Below are 20,087 nucleotides of genomic sequence, written 5' to 3' on the forward strand. Positions count from 1 at the left end.
ACTGTTAGAATCTTGTCATCTTTCTTCAGATTTTCTAGAATCTCCTTAAATCAAGGGCTGTAATTAAGTATTACTGGAGAAAGTAATAGCAGTGGGGTTGGAGCCAGAAGAATTAGGAGATTCCAAGAGTAGTAGTAAATATCAGCAATAAAAATAGGAAAGTTTGCAATTCTCCACCTGGCTTTGGCTAAGACAACAGTTCAGGGCAGGTGATGCATCTATGTCAGAATCTGACACGTACCAGACCTAGTGGGCTTCACATAATTGTTGCATAAACCATGGGAAATTTCCTCCATCATCTTAGGTTCTTTGTATATGCTTCTTTTAAAAAGGTGAAGTTGAATTTTTATTTTAGTCAATCTGTTTTTCATTTATAAGGTAATCCAAGATTTTCATCAGTGATCTTAATATACTGTCATTTCTGTATTTTATGTGGGTATCATTTCTTCCTACATACATTTGCTAACCTTCATCTGCCATCACTGAATTTAATGCTATTGGTAGTTAGTGGTTTGAACTAATTAAGAATTCTTTAAGCATGAGTTTTTGTGAATATACTACTTTCTCTCTGGTAAATATCCAAATCGCAAGCAAACATGCTTTACACATTTTCCCAACTTCTCTTAAAATTAGGCTATTGGCCTCAAACCCTTTTGTTTTCTACTGAATGAATAATAAATCCTCTGAAATTTTAGTGCATACAATTAGGAGGAAGAGGGAGTTTCTCTGATGCTTGCAAGCTGTGAATAAGTTTTTAAAAGCATGAGTCATTTGTTGTATCTTCCTCTACCTTTCAAGATCCTTTGTGGCTGAGTGAATACTAGCTTTGTTGTGTGTTTTGTTTTAACAAAGTAATACATGTGTATAGTTTAAAAAGTCAAATAATACTGGGGTGCTTATATTAACCAACCGTGGCTAAGTCGCTTAAGCGTCTGACTCTTGATTTCAGCTCAGGTCATGATCTCACAGTTCATGAGATTGAGCCCCGCGTCCGGCTCTGTGTTGATGGCCCAGAGCCTGCTTGGGATTCTCTCTCCCTGTCTCTCTGCCCCTCCCCAGCTCACACACACACACACACACACACTCTCTCTCTCTCTCTCTCTCTCAAAATAAATAAATAAACATTTTTTAAAAAGTCAATACTAAGAGGTTATAACAAAGTACTGCCACATGCATTCTACAGAGGCAACTATATCAAATACTTTTAGATATTTCTTTTGATATTTACCTATATATTTCCCTTAACTAATACATATATATTGCTATCTCTTTATACTTTTAATTATCTTTTGATTTACTACGTAGATGAGAGTTTTAGCTTTCATATAGCCCCTTTACCCTCTCCTCTCCCCCCATATGTTTGAATTACAATTATTAGTTAAATCCATATTTAGTGTTTCCATTTTGTGACTATGCAACTGTTATTCAGAAAGTTGCATTCTTTTATTTAGAGTTAATAATTCCTCAATTTTTCATTTGCTTCATTTTCTTTGTACTTTATAGTTTAGTTTCCTTATACTTCCTACAGTTTCCATATGGTTAAACCATCTGAATAATCTTTTATTTCCATTCTTTATCTGAAAAATCTTTAATACTTCCTTTTATCTCTCTGTTCCAAATGAACTAGTTGCTCTCTAGACTTACTACATACCTGTCACCCTGTGCGTGGACAGCTTGAGAGCTGTATTAGTCAGTGTTCTCCAGAGAAACAGAACCAACAGGGTGTGTGTGTGTGTGTGTGTGTGTGTGTGTGTGTGTGTCTGGGGGAGGCAAAGTGGGGGTGAGAGAGGGAGACAGAGAGGGAGACAGAAAGGGAGAAGGAGAGATTTTACATTTTTATTTTATTTTTTAAGCTTATTTATTTATCTTTGAGATAGAAGGAGACAGAGATAGAGAGCATGAGAAGGGGAGGGGCAGAGAGAGGGAGAGAGAGAATCCCAAGCAGACTCCACACTGCCATCACAGAGCCCAACAGACATGGTGCCCGAACCGATGAACTGTAAAATCATGACGTGAGCTGAAACCAAGAGTCAGATGCTTAACTGACTGAGCCACTCAGGCACCCCCAGGGAGAGATTTTAAAGAATTCGCTCATGCAATTTTGGGGGCTGGCAAGTCCAAACTCTATAGAGCAGGCCAGCTGGCTGGAGGAGGAGTTGATTTTGAAATTCGAGTCTGAAGGTAGTCTAAAGGTAGAACTCCCTCTTCCTTAGGGGATCTCAGTCTGTTTCCTTTTAAGCCCTTCAACTGATTGGTTGATGCCCACCCACATTATGGAGAGTAATCTGCTTAAAGTCTGAATCCCAGTGTATCTCATCCTCCCCCACCCCAAATCTTCAAAATTACATCTACACTGGTATTTGACCAAATATCTGGGTACCGTGGTTCAGCCAAGTTGACACATAAAATTAACTACCACAAGAGGTAACTAAGAACATGGAAGATTGTTACCCAAATTTTGAAGGCTCTTTTTTTGTGTGGGAGCCCTATCCTTTCCAGTACCTTACCTTTCAAATGCTGGCCAGTTTAGCAGCCTCAAATTTCCATCTTTGTTTTCTTTTTTCTAAAATTTTTTTTTCCAACATTTACTTATTTTTGGGACAGAGAGAGACAGAGCATGAACGGGGGAGGGGCAGAGAGAGAGGGAGACACAGAATCGGAAACAGGCTCCAGGCTCTGAGCCATCAGCCCAGAGCCCGACGCGGGGCTCGAACTCACGGAGCGCGAGATCGTGACCTGGCTGAAGTCAGATGCTTAACCGACTGCGCCACCCAGGCGCCCCTGTTTTCTTTTTTCAATGAGACCACCACCGTTTGCTACTTGGGTTCCATTTCTGTGTGCCAGTTTGGAAAATGCCCTTAGGGAGAAAACCATGGTGAATGTCAGGTGCGCCTTGTGTGTGTCTCTTCATCGGTGCTGTCCAATGCCTGTAAAGAGTTGTTCTATATATTTGCTTGGGGTTTGTAGCTCTTTCTGGTCGGAAGAGAAGTGTAATACCAGCTACTCTTTCATAGCCGGAACAGAAGCCTGCTTGGGCTTCTTAACAAGCCCTCAAACTGCTATTCTGTTCCCACTCTTGCCCTGACAATCTGTTCTCCACCCAGAACCAAGTGGTCCTATGAAAATTAAGGTCAGATCATAACACTCCCTTGCCAGCACTCTTCAATAGCTTCTCATCACAATTGGAATGAAATCACAGCTCCTTACTCTAGCCTACAAAGTCCAGAACGACTACACTCTGCCTTTTTCTCCATTCTTATCTTTGCCACTCTCCTTCTCCTTTCCACCCTTCACCACAAGACCATTCTCTCTGTTCCTTGAACATGCCAAGCTGCTTCCTGCCTTAGGACTTGGCATCATGTCATAGCTTACCTCATATACTTTTTTCCTCATTGTCTTGTTGATTATTGTCATTCAAATCTCAGCTTGAACATTACCTCCTCAGAGAGTTTTTCCCTGACCAGCCAGTTTCGCAGCCCTCGGACATGTTCCAACACATTACCCTGCTTTATTCTCCTCATAGGACTTTATCAGTAAATGTTCATTTCTGAGCAGTTTTCAGAAACTTTTCTTGTTCATTTTCATGCCAATTTTCAATGTCTCTGCAGTACAATGTACTGGAGTGCTCAGCACTTAGGACGGTGCCTGGCACACTGTGGATTCTCAGTCAAATTAAAATTTGTTGAGGGGCGCCTGGGTGGCTCAGTTGGTTGAGCGTCTGACTTCAGCTCAGGTCGTGATCTCGCGGTCTGTGAGTTTGAGCCCCACATCGGACTCTGTGCTGACAGCTCAGAGCCTGGAGCCTGTTTCAGATTCTGTGTCTCCCTCTCTCTCTGCCCTCCCCCCCACAACTCACACTCTGTCTTTCTCTCCTTCAAAAATAAACATTAAAAAAAAATTTTTTTTTAATTTGTTGAATGAATGAGTGAACCAAAACAGATCCAGAGCTGGGACGACTACCTGTTGTCACAAGCATGTCAATTAACAGGAATTTTGTTTGGCTGCTACTTGCGTGGCCCCAAATTTGGAATGAAACTCTAAAAGGCTTCTGTGGCTTGTCATTAAGCAAGCATTTTTGGTGTGTGTTTGCCATGTGTCATGGCATTTTTTGAGTGTCTGCCGTGTGTCATCACCAGAAAAGATGCTAAGAGCACAGCCATTGGAGTCAAACAGGAAGGGGTAAGGGAAGGGTAACAATCTTGTTTTGCCACATCCTAGCTATGTAACCTTGGACAAATTAAGTAATCTCTCTAAGTCTCAGTTTCTCCATCTGTGAAATAATTCTTCTCTTGTAAGAGTTCTGTAGAGGTTAAATTAAATAATTCATCTAATTATTTAGGGTTGGATTTGGCACTGTATTTTGAATGTTTAAAATATAGAAGTAGGGGCTCTTGGGTGGCTCAGTCAGTTAAGAGTCCAACTCTTGATCTCAGCTCAGGTATTGATCTTAAGGTCGTGTGTTCAAGCTTCACCTTGGGCTCCATGCTGGGTGTGAAAACTAGTTATAAAAACAAAACAAAACAAAATATAGTTAGTGTTATCATTAAGTATTAGTTTATATGATGGTGCTGGCTATTTCGTGGGATTAATAGAAATCTTACCAGAAGGTGGTATTGGGTAGGGATGAAGTACTATACCTAAAAGTCACCTTTTCCAGGAACTTCCTGATAAACCATCCCCTCTGATTACTTCTCGGCTTCATGCACTCATTACATATATATTGAGTATTGCTACTTTGTTCTTCTTCTAAGTTATTTTTTGTTTTCTTAAACATCAACATCAGTGCTGCAAGGTCCTTCTCTCTTTTTAAGAATATATAAATGTTTGATTTAATCATATATTCCCTTCCATCCCAGTCCCCTTTTCCACCTTTTCCACCAGCAACCATTCTAAAGTATTTAATGTGTAGCTTTAAGTGTTGTCATAAAATGTGTGCTAGTGTCTTGTGTGCATGTACTTCTAATTTCCATATATGTGATTGTGTTACTATCTATCACACTCTTTCTCACATTTGTTTTACGAAGTACGTTTTTTTGCTATGCATGTATCTATGGTGCTTCTTAAGGATGCAGAGCACTCCATGGTGGGCATTTATCACATTTTACACATTCACTCCCCCATTGATTTTCAGATTACCTTCTGTTCCCCATCACCACCAACTGCAATGAAATGTATCCTTGTGCATATCAGTTTAAAATGTGTGTTGAAGATTTCTTGAGGACATATTTCAAGGTGTGGAATTGTTGAGTCAGGATATGAAATTGTACCTTCCTGGGTAACTGTTCTCACGTATCTCTTTCAAGGTACATGTTGTATATCCCTAATTAACTTGTGAGCTATGGCCCAACTCTTAGATCTTGAAACAAAAAAATGGAGAAATCAGGTCCAACACTGGGTAAGTAGAGACTCAAAGTGGCAAGTAGAACACAGGAAGAATTATTCCATTTCTGTGTGACTATAGACATACGAGTAGAGAAATTGGCTGCTTATTTGCTATTTTTACAGCTTCATCCACAAGAGGATTTGCTGGCATTGCTTGCACAGCATGTGGAGAGTCCAAAATACAATTATCCAAAGGGAAAAAAATTAACACCAAAGAGAATCTAGGCACTAATGGGTTGTAACTGGTTGGCACACTCCCTTTGCAGGCCAGGGAGGGCATGGTCTTATCCTTGATTTGGATACTTTATTCTAATCTGCAATCATATAAAGTCAGAAAATCACCAGTGTGCAAGAAGCTGCAGAAGACTGGAAGGAATTGAGCCCTCAGGGTACATTTTTTTTTTTTCCTTTTGTTTTTATTCTGACAAACGTCAAACTTTAGAAGAATTGCAAGAATAATACAGTGAACACCTTTCTACCCTTCAGCAAGATTCACTAAGTGTTACCTTTTTGCCATATTCGATCAGTCTGTCAATCTGTTTATCTATCACCCACTGTTTGAACATTTCCCCATAAATCTTCAGGATTCCTGTCTTAAGAACAAGAACATTCTCACCAATAACCACAAATTGAACATCGATACATGCTGTTAGCAAAATACGCTCCATATTCAAAAGTTTAGAACAGGGCTCAGCGAACTTTTTCTATAGAGGGCCAGATAGTAAATATTTTTGTTTTTGCAGGTTAGACAGTCTCTGTGTCTCAGTTCTGCTGTAGTGGAGTAGAAGAAGCCACAGGCTAAAAAACATAACACAAGTGGGTGTGGAGGGGTGCCAATAAAACTTTATTTACCACAACAGGTGGCTGGCTGGTCTACACTTTTTTTTTTTTTTTTTTAAGAATTGGTGCAAGATTTACATTTTACAGTCAGTAAATCTCACAATTCAAGGTATATTACAGAGATCACTCTTGGTTTCAAAAAGGTTTTGCAATGGATTGGACTACTCAATTATATATGATTCTATTGCTTACATTTCTTCATTTCTATGAATCTAGTTCCTACAGATCTACTTCTTAATTCGTTATTTGGAAAACATCAATCCCTACCATAAATATTACACAGCCTTATCTTCTTTCAGTGTTCTTTTTTGAAACTGTGGTAAAATATACATAACATAGAATTTACTATTTTACCCATTTTAAGTATAAGGTGCAGTGGCATTACGAAAGCTCACATGTGTTGTGCAGCCATTACCACCATCCATCTCCAGAAAATTGTCATCTTCCCCATCTGAAACTCTGTCCCCGTTAGAAACTTACCTTCCCATTCTCCCCTCTCCCCCAGCCCCTGGCAACCACCATTTTACTTTCTGTCTTTATGAAGTTGACTACTCTAGGTACCTCAAATAAGTGGACCCATACAGTGCTTGTCCTTTTATGTCTGGCTTATTCAATTCACATAATGTCTTCAAGGTTCATCCCTGTTGTAGCATGTGTCTGAATTTCCTTCCTTGTTAAGGCTGAATAATATTCCATTGTGTGTAAAAACCACTTTATGTTTATCCATTCATCTGTTGATGGACACTTAGGTCATTCTTATCTTTGGCTATTGTGAATAATGCTGTGATGAATATGGTTCTAGACTGATTCTTAAAGCCCTAATTTTCTTTCTGTCCAGGCGATAGGATCTAACAACAGATATGAACCTAAAATGTCACCCTCGGCATAATAGTGTCACTTCGCTGAATGGAAGACATGTATGCAAACAATCAAGTCATCTCCCTTTGTCCTTTAGAGAGTCAGCATCTCTTGCCTGGATATTTCTTTCTTTTAATTTAATTTTATTTAAAAAAAATTTTTTTTTTAACATTTATTTATTTTTGAGACAGAGAGAGACAGAGCATGAACAGGGGAGGGGCAGAGAGAGAGGGAGACACAGAATCTGAAACAGGCTCCAGGCTCTGAGCTGTCAGCACAGAGCCCAACGCGAGGCTCGAACTCACGGACTGAGAGATCATGACCTGAGCCGAAGTCAGACGCTTAACCGACCAAGCCACCCAGGCGCCCCTCTTGCCTGGATATTTCAATAGCCTCATCTCCTTGGCTCCAGATTTGTCCTGACCCACACCGGCACTGGAGTGACCTAAAATACAAAATTGGTCTTTATCACTCTCCTGCACTACACTTTTCCATAGCTCCCTATTGCCTACAAGACAAAGTTTATAGGCCTTAACTGGCCTATCAGGCCCTTAGTCTCCTAGCTCGTCTTATGTCCCCATCCTTACTTCCTCCTAGTCCTAGTCTCTCCCTTCATATTCCAATTGTACGGTGCTGCTTCCTATCATCTCTTCCTCTGAAATAAATAAAAACAATAAATGATGCTATTTGGTGTCCCTTTGCCTTTGCTCACTGTGTTTGCTCCATCTGCCTGGAAAGCGTTTTCTCCCTTTTCTTTGCTAGCTTATACTCACTCATTCGTCAAAATTAATTCAGCAGTGGGGGCACCTGGCTGGCTCGGTCGGTGGAGCATGGGACTCTTGATCTCAGGGTGGGGAGTTTGAGCCTCACGTTGGGCATAGAGATTATTTCTTTAAACGAGATCAGTTCAACAGTAATGCTTCCAGGAAGCCTGTCTCAGACATGCCCCGCCAATTCTCCTTCCAGTCTGTGCGCCCCAGAGCACCCTGTGTTTGTCTCTGTCATCACATCATATCATAGTGGTCTCTGTAAGTTTGTCTCCCCAAGTGATTTAACCTCCTAAAGAATAGGGGTCATCTTTCCACTCTCAGTGCTTAAATATCTAGTAGGTGCTTAAGGAATATTTCTGGATTGAGCAAAATTACAGGTTCTTAAAAGGGCATACTAAGCTCTTCATAAGTGGCTCCAATGTATCTGGACCAGCTTCATTTCCTGCTATTCCAGTCTTTCTTTTGCCCACATGCCCCAACCACACCTAATTCCATTGCTTCCTCAAGTAAGCAATGAAACTCCATGCCTCTGGGCCAATATTTATTAACAACTCCCTCTGGAATTCCTTACCCTTCCCTTCCTAATGTACTCCTATTCATCCTTCAACACCCAGCCTAAATATCCTCTACTTTGAGGAGCTGTGATTTCGCCAGACAGAAGGAATCTTCTGCTTTTCTGCTGTTCGTAGAATGGAATAGCCCTATTACATACAATACCACAACATTATATTGTCAGTAACTTATGTATCAGCCTTTTCCCATAGTCTGTACCTTGTTTTATTCATCTTTGTGTTTCTAAAGCCTAGTGCAGTGCCAGGCACATAGTAGGTGCTCCATAAATGTTGGTGGATAAATGAATGATGTAGGTGGATAAGTAAGTGGATAAATGAATGATGTAGACATTTGATAACCATAGTCTGAGTGGACACAAAGAGCATCTGATTCAGTCTGTTTTCATTCCAGGATAATATGGCCTAACTTAGTGTCTGGGGTTCAGATGCTAAAAGCATTATCTCTCCCTCTACATAGCTATTTGTATTTGAGGCTTTATGTAGCCCTGTCCTTCCGTAATTACATGGGGAGTAAGGAGCCTACTCCTTGGCTCCACAAAGGAGAAATGAAGACATAAAACCATGACTGGTAGTGTGAAGTGTCCCAGATCAAAGTTTGAGGAAGAAAACAATAAGGCCTTTGGTAAGAAGCTCACCATAGGGAAGAGGTGAGTGGGACTCAGGTTCAGGTTCTACATCTTCACCGGAAAGTGCTGCCCTGGGGAAAGATTCTAGCAACTCTGCTGAGGGAGCCACCTGTCACCATGGGAGAGCTTTGAAGAAAATAGTTGCATACATGACAAATGAAAGAGCTGTGATATTAGTCAAAATGCTGTAATACCTGGGGCCCAGGCAACCTGCTGCAGGTCATCTTTGGAGAGAATAACACGAAGGAGCATCTAACCTCTTGCCACCAAGAACCACACTGGGCTATTTGTCAAAGGGTCCACCCCGGGGTAGGTGAAGTTGGATGGTTCTGTGTTTGTGTTGGTGGTGACATCCAGGCATGAGGGTCAACAGACAGGTGGCTTGGTCAAGCCTTATAATTGGGCTGCTAGGATTTTCAGCCTGGAGCTCAGCAAGGGTGGGCTTCTGGCTTTATGTCCACGAATGCTGGCAGGCTGCCAGAGTGGGCCAATGATTGTGGCAGCAGGCATGGAAGCTTTGTCTGCATTACTACGGCTACAAGGGGGTGATAATGAAGACTAGTTCATAGATACACGTAAGGAGCTCTGGAGAAGTTCTGAAATAGAGACAGCTACTCTGGAAAAGACTGGAAACAATGGGAGATTGAAGCCCTTGTTATTTAGGTCTAATTGTAAATATGACCTCTTTTGTTTTTGTAGATTGGTGGAACCAGGGGCACAGTGATTACATTGATAAGTATAAGCCTTTTACTGTTTAAGTGAAAAGGTGCAACTACAAGAGGAAATTATTGCCCATGATGGACAGGACCAGGGTATCCTCATCGACTTGGACCTTTTCTCATGGTGCACAGTAGTAGATTATCCTGTTTTCTTATGGTTGATTGGCTATGCTGTTTGGTCCTGCCAATGCAATTTTTTAAAAAGTAATCTCTATGCCCAATGAGCACTTGAACTCACAATGCCAAGTCAAGAGTTGCATGCTCGGGTGCCTGGGTGACTCAGTTGGTTAAGCATCTGACTTCAGCTCAGGTCATGATCTTGCGGTTCATGAGTTCGAGCCCCACATCCGGCTCTCTGCTGTCAGGACAGAGCCTGCTTCAGATCCTCTGTCTCTCTCTGTCTCTCTGCCTGCTTGCTCTCTGTCTCTCTCAAAATAAATACATACACTTTAAAAAAAAAAAAAAAGAAGAAGAAGAGTTGTGTGCTCTACCAAGTGAGCCAGCCAGGTGCTCCTGCCAATGCAGTTTGAAAGGGCCTTCCATGCAGAGCTCCTCAGTCTGGTGGGATCTTTACTTGTAGGTGCATCCCAAAGGTTGCCCCCTGACCCAGGAAGCCTTGGAACATGACTCTCCTCTCCCCAGCCCAGGACCCCTACTCAGAGATTGGCCAGTTCCTCCATCATTCTCTCCTCTTGTGTCAGCTTTGCCCTGAGATCACCTTCTTGCCATCCATTTCCCTCACACCCTGAGCCCTGTGAACTTGAACTGCAATAAGCTTGAGCCACAGATGAAGAGTCTAAATGTCCTGACCAACAAAATCTCATAAATTGTGGGCTCAGCTCCTTGGGAAGTGGTATGCATGACTTCCTTCACCATATTTAAGATCTGATGGAATTAATCGCTGAGGAACATATTGAAGGAGACAGAAACAGAGTGGAACAGAGACCCAAGGAGCTGTTTGCTTCCCCAGGTTCCAGGATTTTTGCAACAAATCATGTAACCTTGTGCAACAAGTACAAAAAAGGAAAAGAAAAGACGGAGAAGAACATTTCCCTTTGTGTCCTATTGTGGGGCTACTTCATTTGTAGAGATGTAATTGTAGCCTGAAGCGTGCACTTGGGAATCTGTGTTTCTGGGAAGATTGGAGCTCCTCCCATAAAGAGCTGGAGGAGACTGTGACGAGAAACAATCTTTCCAACTAGCGACTGCGACTGAATGAATTGAAGGAGATGCCTTTTTGCTTTAATTTTTCGCCACCCCCAACTCTGCATTTAAGAAAAAAAAAAAAACGCTTTTTTTTCTTTGAGACTATACCAGACTAGTTAATAGAACAGGATAATTCTGGATACAAGGCTCTGCAAAATAAGAGAGTATAATGAGAGGCATTTGAATGGATGTCATTGTCTTTCACAAAGCATGCTTTTGTCTCATTGTTTTCACCTAAGACTTCTTGCAAAACAACGGGCTTTGAAAGTGCAAGGTAGGCTGCTTCACTCTTGAAGAGCTGACAGACATCCCACCTTTTCCAGGAGGATTGTGACTGGAGCTTCAATCATTTTTCTCCCCCGTTTCTGTGCAGTAGGTGTGACAATTAGAGAGAACTGTGAGCTGACTATCCTATACCCAGTTCCAATCCTGTCAGAAGGAACTAAAAATACCCTGTGGTCAAACTACAGTGAGTCCTGCTTCTAACGAGCTTGGGCTGAGGGGAGCCAGGGGGCGGTCGTGTCACCCACAGAAACAACTGCCAGATGACACAAAACCATCGCATGAAATTTCCTTCATCTGAAAGCCTGCGACCTTTTTTATGATGCTGCACTTTGGTGAAACAAACAAACAAAAAAGTCCATTTCTAAATATAGCCAGCTTTTGTAGGCTGTAGTTAGTCACGTTCCCACTTTGTAAAAAATATCAGAACGCATTTTGGCAGAAATTTTCATCATGATACGTTTTTTTTTTTCCTTTCAGTTCCCCATATTTAAAACTCTGGTGACACAAACATTAAGGTTTATAACCAGAAAACCTCTTGTGTGTGGGGAATTCTTCTGGAGTCATGTGGTTCTTTACTTGACAAAAATTTATTGAGGACCTGAATCAGGCGTTGTTCCAAGCCTCTGCTTTGAATCATTTTTCACTATAGTCTTTTGTTCTTGGAGCTCTCTAGGAAATCCCCACATAGTTGGAAAAAAGGTGACTGCTCTCTCACCTGTATATGTGCCATAGCAGAGAGCATTGGAAACAAAACGGAGATCATCAAACACCTGCCTTGTGGGGCTCTGGTGGATTTCAAATGCATTAATACCCATACAACATCTAATCGGAGTCTGTCAAGAGGTGAGTGCTCACTAAATGCTAGCTGTTTTTATTAGTAGTAGTAGTATTTGCATATAGTACGTGCAGATAGATTTATGTGCACGTGTACGCTTTCCGTTGTAAAGGCACAGACTGGAAAAAATAGGCTTTGTCTTTCAGCATCCAAATATCCAACGATGCTTATAATTGGGCAGGTCCAAACTGAAGCAAGAGTCTTTGCCTTCTCTTTCCCCCACTGTGGTGAAACACACACAACATAAAAAGTACATTTTAACTATTTTTTTAAGATTTTATTTTTAAGTAATTTTTACACCCAACGTGGGGCTCGAACCCACAACCCCAAGATCAAGAGTTGTAAGCTCCACCGACTGAGCCGGCCAGGCGCCCCCACTGGAGCCATTTTTAAGCGAACAATTCAGTGGCATTAACTACATTCACATTGTTGGGCAACCGTCACCACCATCCATCTCCAGAACATTTTTATCTTCCCGAACTGAAACTCCGTCCGCATTAAACACTAACTCCCCGTCTTCCATTGTCTCCCCCCAGCCCCTGGCAACCACTGTTCTACTTTCTGTCTGTATGGAGTCGACTGCTCTGGGTACCTCATATAAGTGGAATCATACACTGTTTGTCCTTTTATGTCTAGCTTGTTTTCCTTAGCATAATGTCTTCAAGGTTCATCCCTGTTGTAGCATGTGTCAGAATTTCATTTCTTTTTAAGGCTGAATAAGGAGCTTTCATTTTAAAATGGAGGTATTTTGGGAAGACCATATGGCTATAGCTCTCACAGGCGATTTCCAATCCTCTCCTCTCTCCTAGGCCTCATTGTATGAATATTCTAATGAGATCTAATGACACGGCTTCCCGGCTTCCCGGCTTCCCCCATGGTGTCCTTCCACCTGCAATGGCTTTGCCCTTGAACTTGGGCTCCAGAGTCAGACAGCCGTGCACTTGCAATCTGCATTTCTGCTGCTTAAGAAATTTATTATCTTGGGCACACGGTTAGGTTAAACCGCATGATAATGCTGATAATTGATAATTTTTATGTACTAAAATGACAATTTCATGTGGCTCAACCTAATTCTTTAGCTCTCTGTTCCTCAGTTATCTTACATAAAAGATAAAGTTGAAAATAGTGCTTGCCTCATAGGGTTGCTGTGAGAACTGAATGGCCGCATGTGGAGCAGTGTTTAGTCTGAGCTTGGCCGAGAGCCCAGAGGGCCAGGGCTGCTGTGGGAGCCAGGTGCCACGGCCTCCTTCGTGGGGGAGGAACCTCCTCACAAGTCCAGGCTTCCAGAAGTCTCCTGTTCCCCTCTTTTGCCACCTCTCCTACACCTGACTTTACCTTCATCATCAGCTCAAGGCAGGAGAGTCAGCCTGGAATAAGAGCAATTTTTCTGACACTTTAGATGATATAGCACAGTGAACAAAATAAATACTATTCCCTACCTTCACGGAGTTAATGTTCCAGTCAAGGAGGAAGAAAACCAGGGAAGTAAGAGAAATATACGGCATTTTCAGAAAACTAAAGTAGAAGAGAGGGATCTGAAATGTCAGGTGGTACTTTAGGTGAGAGAGGACACAGTGCCCTTGCTCTGTACCTGAAGTTGGTTTGGCATTTGACCTTCCTTTTAGGCCTTCCCCATATCTTCCCCCTCCCTCTCTTTCTCCCTTCCTCCTTTCCTTCCATCTTCCTTTCTTCCCTTCCTCCTTTCCTTCATTCCCTCCTCCCTCCTCTCTCTCATTCTCTTTCTGTCTTCCAATTTGGATCCTGGGCAGCTCTCTTGGCTTACTTGAAACTGGCTTTCAAGGGTGGCTGTGTGCTGACTCTGCAGAGCTCCCTAGATTGGGAATTCCGAGAGAATTCACCCCAGGCCTGTTACAGGTTGCTTTATGCCGCTGCCGGCTCAGTGTCCATTATTAATTGGGCAATCTTGGGATTTAGCAGTGTTCTCTCTGCATTTTACCCCTTCATCACCCCACGTCTTCAAATGTCTCCCACCTGAGGCCTTCGGTCTCCTTGCCATCCAACTCCACGTCCCGAATCGCAAGGAATTACACAACCACATCATCACAAAACCATAATGCCTTCTCATCTGAGCTGTTTCCCCTGGCTGCAGCCAGGCCTGGGGCAGCCTGTTAAAAGATAAACTGAGGGGGCACCTGGGTGGCTCAGTCGGTTAAGCGACAGACTTCAGCTCAGGTCATGATTTCGAGGTCCATGAGTTCGAGCCCCGCATCAGGCTCTGAGCTGACAGCTCAGAGCCTGGAGCTTGTTTTTGATTCTGTGTCTCCCTCTCTCTGACCCTCCCCCGTTCATGCTCTGTCTCTCTCTCTGTCTCAAAAATAAATAAACGTTAAAAAAAATTTAAAATAAAAGATAAACTGGGGCGCCTGGGTGGCGCAGTCGGTTAAGCGTCCGACTTCAGCCAGGTCACGATCTCGCGGTCCGTGAGTTTGAGCCCCGCGTCAGGCTCTGGGCTGATGGCTCAGAGCCTGGAGCCTGTTTCCGATTCTGTGTCTCCCTCTCTCTCTGCCCCTCCCCCGTTCATGCTCTGTCTCTCTCTGTCCCAAAAATAAATAAAAAACGTTGAAAAAAAAATTTTTAAAAATAAAAAAATAAAAAAATAAAAAAGATAAACTGAGGCATATTAAAAAATTTTAAGAGTTTATTTGAACAAAAACCAATTTGAACAGGGCAGTATCCAACCTAGTGGAGAGAAAGGAACTCTGAGGAGCTGCACACAATGAAAGACTTTTATAGGCAGCAGGGGACAGAAATAAGGAGGTTATACTGGCAAAAAGGCAGACTGGTTATTGCAAGGTTACTTCCTTGAGGGGATGGCAGGGATGTATCACACAGATTACCTAACTGGTGCTGATGGGGCAATTCCTGATTGACTGGTTAAGATTATGGTTCTTGCAGAGATGAGACTGTAATTGAGTTAAATCTCAGCTTGGTGACATGGAGCTGAGCATAAGCAACTCCATTTTGGGCCTGTTGTCTGGTTTTTAAAAGCCCAATCCAGGGTAGTTTATAGGAAGGGTATTCTGCCTTTTCCTCTAGAATGTACATGAGACTCTCCAGGGCCAAAAAAAATCCTTTATGAAATACAAAGATAAGATCATAAAGATTAGTCTAGTAAAATACATATATAGCAATATTGGTGGGTGTTTTTTTAAATTTTATTTTTATTTTTTATAATATGTGTGGTTTGCTCTCTTTTGTTTTGAAGCTCATAGTTAGGGCAGAAAATGTGTCCGTGGGCCTGTGGGGAGGACTGGGAATGGTGGCTGACCATGCTCCCCTACCCTTCCCATCCCGTGGACTTGTATGTTGTTCTTGGATTTGAGGAAAGCCGCGCTGAGTGCTGGCCACTGTCCTTTTGATGCCGCCTCTTAGGTTCACCACTGACTCAAGCTTTTGCTCAGAAAATGCTACCTCATCCCTAATGGCTGCACAACCGGGAAAATATTATTTTCAGATGTTTTAAATTTGTGCGGTGAGAAACATATGTCCTGCCATATGGAGCACAATAGGAGCTAGTTAAGGCCAAAGTGGAAACCAGAATTGGGAGGTCTCTTTTTTCTGTTTTTGAAGTCAGACCTGCAGGCCAGATTTCCCCAACCAGCAGCCGAAGCCGTGCTCCGAATTGGAGTGCGTGTGCATCAGAGAGAAACCGTGTACACAAAAAGGCAAGCCCCTCTCTCTCTCCAGCAGTGCATCCAATTAGGGGAGCTGTATGGTGCTGCTGTAGCCCCATCCGGAAATCAAGTCGCAGACAACTTGGCAAAGACTCCAAATTCACATGCACCGTGATATAAGATGTTAAAATGTGTTTGCACAATAAGATAGTTGCACTAAGGCTGCACATGTGAAAATTTGCAACGATTAATTTTGAAAATAAAGCTCTTAGAGTTCTAGTAGTAACAGGGTTGGACTTTCACATGAAATGTGAGAAAGAAATGAAAAGAACACTAGAATATGAAAAACAGCATTAGCCTATCAGTCACTGACTCACTCAGCAAGTGCCGCTTTTGTGTGCCATCCAGAGCTGGGCTCTGCAGAGGGAAGATACGTAAGAAAAGCTTCCAATCCACCCACTCCTCCCCTGGCTTCTGCTTTCAGAACTGCTTGGTTTCATTCACTGAACTGCTCCACGTACCAGGCATTGTGTGATGAGCTCTCACAGAGCTCTCTGATGGAGGAAACAGGCAGGGAATCAGATAACTGTCTTATGTGAGCGAAGATTTAGATAATGGGGGATGCTAAGGGAGCTCGGTGGAGGTCATTTGGATGGGTCGTAAGGTCAGAGAATGCTTCCCAGAGGTCATGGCACCTGAGGTGCGACTGAAGTTTACCTGATGTCTATTCAGTTATGGCCTAAGGTGACGCTTAGCTTCCGACCCCATGATTTTGGTTTGGCAGCTGAGCTGACATCATACTTGACTTTCCTGGAGCCTATGGGTAGTGGAGGATGTGCCCTAACTCTACTCCGTGCCCTGGCCAACAGAAGGCTCAGCTTTCAATCTCCGCCCAAACAGAACACCCTGCTGAATTACTGTTTCCAGTCTGGGAGGTAGGGATCTCCTACTCTCAGTCCTTGCAGAGCAAGGAGAGAGTGAGAGAGAGAGAGAGAGAGAGAGAGAGAATGTAAGTGAGTGGGTGAGGGGCAGAGAGAGAGAGAGAGAGAGAGAATCCCAAGCAGGCTCCACACTTAGTGTGGGGCATGACTTGGGGCTTGAACTCACCACCATGAGATCTGAGCCAAAATCAAGAGTTAGATGCTTAACTGACTGAGCCACCCAGGCCCCCTGAGGTCTGATGATCTTAAGTTCAATGAGTGGCTGCTTTTTCCTAGCTCTAAGTACCAGTTTGACACCTCTGTGGGGACTTGTTGTCTTTTTCCCCTCTCACCTATCAGAGGTGATCACTCAGAACCTTAACCTGATAGGCTTACAAGAGAAAGATGTCTTTATGGAAAACCGGGGGGGGGGGGGCAGAGACTGTTCCCTCAGAGGGAGTGGTGGGGAATTCTGTTGTAGGAATAAAGGCAGAGCCAGATGGAGGGGAGTTAGCTCCCCTATGGAAAATAGGAAGCCAAAGCTGTTGTTATCCATGGAACTAACATGATAAAAAAAAATGGAGTTTTAGGAAAATAGCTCAATGATGGGGTGTAGGATTCATTGGCTAAGAAAAAAGTGTGGAGGCAGGCAGACAAACTAGGGCAATAGAACAATGGTACAGGGTTAGTGTGGTTTTAAGTATTGGCCTTAGAATAGGAAAAAAAAGATGAAGCAAAGGAAGAAGTGGGAAGACTTGGAGGGAGATGGGGGAGCATGTAAAGAGAAAACCAACAATCAATGGTGATGAGTTCATGAAGATAATTGGTCTGATTTAGTATGGATAAAGGGATTGTGGCTATTGACTTGCAGTGATACTGGTTTCATTATTCTTTCAAAGCCCTATCCTAAAAATAAGTTCTGTACACGGAGTATGGCCATATGCTTTAAGATTGGGCATCTGTCTTCCCCAGTTTCCCTTTTCTTCCTGTCTTATGTTTCACTGGTCTTGATCCCCCCACCCTTAAGTCCAAGGACCCTACCGTCACAGCACAAAGGAGAGCATACCTATTCTCCACCTCTGCTTGGTAACAGGCAGTAAGGCTTGAATCAGAAACAAAAGCAGATAATAACCTGGATACAACACTTCAGCTTTTATATAATCTTGATTACATGTAGTTTAGTAAAATATATGACTTTGTTTTAATGCAGAGCTTGAAGAGAAAATTTTTAAAGTCCCCTACTCTTCTTTGAAAATCGGAATCAAATGAAAAAATAATTTTGAGTTGAATTACGGAAAAAACAGTGATTAAGTCTGAATTCATGAAAACCTTGTTTTGAATGGCCAGATTATTTTGTAAATGTGTTGGTTTCTATGGTCAGGATTTTTCTAGTCTCCAAATTGTGTGACATTGAGGTTTTTTAACATTTTTCATTGTGAAACAACAAGAGTGAATCTTTTCAAAAAAAATGGTTTTTTTTTTTAATTTTTTTTCAACGTTTATTTATTTTTGGGACAGAGAGAGACAGAGCATGAACGGGGGAGGGGCAGAGAGAGAGGGAGACACAGAATCGGAAACAGGCTCCAGGCTCTGAGCCATCAGCCCAGAGCCTGACGCGGGGCTCGAACTCACGGACCGCGAGATCGTGACCTGGCTGAAGTCGGACGCTTAACCGACTGCGCCACCCAGGCGCCCCTCAAAAAAAAATGTTTAATGTTTATTTTGGGGAGAGAGAGAGAGAGATTGAGTGCAAGTGGGGCAGGGGCAGAAAGAGAGAGAGATACAGAATCAGAAGCAGGCTCCAGGATCTGAGCTGTCAGCTGTTGAACCCAGAAACCGCGAGGTCCTGACCTGGGCTAAAGTCGGACGTTTGACTGAGCCACCCAGGAGCCCCCAGCAAGAGTGACTCTTGATGTTTGCTGGCCATTTCAAGTTTGTCTCTTGACATACCTTGGACAAGGTTCTTTCAGAGCACAGAGATGGACCCTCACAGAACTCCAACTCCAGCTTTAATTTCAAAGGAAAGTCTTCCAGGCCAGTCTTCGTTAAGAGCACAGTCCATTGCCTGGAATGCTTTGAGATATTGCATTCCATTCTGAGTGCTTAAAAGCCCTCAAGTGGAAAACTCAGATCAGTCTCAAAGAACTAGCCATGTGTTGATAGGCAACTTCTCTGTGCAATTTCTTTCTGTTCCTTACTGCTAGACCAGCATGATGTCAGTGCTGGAAAAAGTAAGCTTTATGTCTTTGCTGCTTTTTCAGTTTCTGTGTGGAGCATTGGTGTTGTGTTAATCAAAGGCTCATGGGAAATATAATGTCTGGTTTGGTACTCAGAGCAGAAGAGCTACAATTGATTAGAACATGGAAGGCTCCTTGTAAATGCTATAAATTGCATTGTTGGGTTAGTGTAAAGCTACAAAATAAAATACCTAAGTCTGTTTCCTCAAACAGTTAATATCCATCTTGTGTAGAGGAAAAATTGAGGGGGAAGAGAGGGGAAGGCAATGAATGTTCAGCTGGAATAAAAAATACAATAGACTCCTCTGAGTAAGCTGATGCTTTTCTCCCCATAGAACTCATTTAGGTTAATCTTATATTTAAAGCTTTTAATATTAAATTATAGATAAATGGTCACTTGGAAACATTCAAGATGGCAGAATGAAACAATTTGAACACATATTTTTATTACTCTACATTAGCATAACGAATTTGAGATGTTCAGTCAACTCTTTTAAAAGAGAGAATAGAAAAAGGGAAAAAGACAAAAGCAACGTTTTCAAGAAGCAGAATTAAAACAGAGAACACCTTTCACCTGGTCAATTATTTCAGAGCAAGAGATAAGGCTCCTCATTAAGAACTGGCATCAGAAAAAGTACTTTGTATGAGGAAATTAAACAAGAAAGAAAAAAAGGTACAGCAGGAAGCAAGGACTGTGGAAAATGTTTCTACATTTTTCTAATTACTCATTTCATTTCCTGGAAAGAACTGCCTGCCCACCGGTGGGTTGATCTAGTTTAATATTTACCTCAAAGTACAATTTTATGGTCTAACCTTTATTAACAAAGTCAAAGTTACTGAAGAAAAGTGAATGAACTTCAGAAAAATGCAGACTTTCTGATAATTAGTGGCTGTGTTAGAAATGTTGTCTAATTTTTCTCATCCCTTGTGCTGGGTGATGAGAGGTTAACTTGGACAGAAAATGCAAACAAAGAGAACAGAAAAATCCAGCAAGCCTGGACATTTCAAGCAACCCCTCTCCCCACCTTTTTTTTTTTTTTTTCTATTTTAGAAAATTGACTTGAGATTTATATAGAAAATAAATGAGGTCCTCTGCACTTGACCTCAGCTGGTGGAAAATCACCTAACTCCCACCTCCCCAAATCCTTGCACTTACTTTCACGTTTCTTCTTAACACAGTTTCTGTAGATCAGAGGAGTGAT

The 20,087-nt window shown here is 42.3% G+C and overlaps 1 long non-coding RNA gene across 1 annotated transcript in view; it reads left to right on the forward strand.

Moving 5' to 3' along the window:
- Window positions 1-20,087, forward strand: part of LOC121029786 (uncharacterized) — a 174,959-nt gene that overhangs the window by 117,306 nt on the left and 37,566 nt on the right. The window contains exon 4 of the long non-coding RNA XR_005789889.1: window positions 10,348-12,101. This is a non-coding gene — a long non-coding RNA (uncharacterized LOC121029786). The remainder of the gene's footprint in view (window positions 1-10,347; window positions 12,102-20,087) is intronic.

This window comes from Herpailurus yagouaroundi, unplaced genomic scaffold (assembly GCF_014898765.1).
Source record: "Herpailurus yagouaroundi ecotype Mexico unplaced genomic scaffold, PumYag 139, whole genome shotgun sequence".
NCBI lineage: Eukaryota > Metazoa > Chordata > Mammalia > Carnivora > Felidae > Herpailurus > Herpailurus yagouaroundi.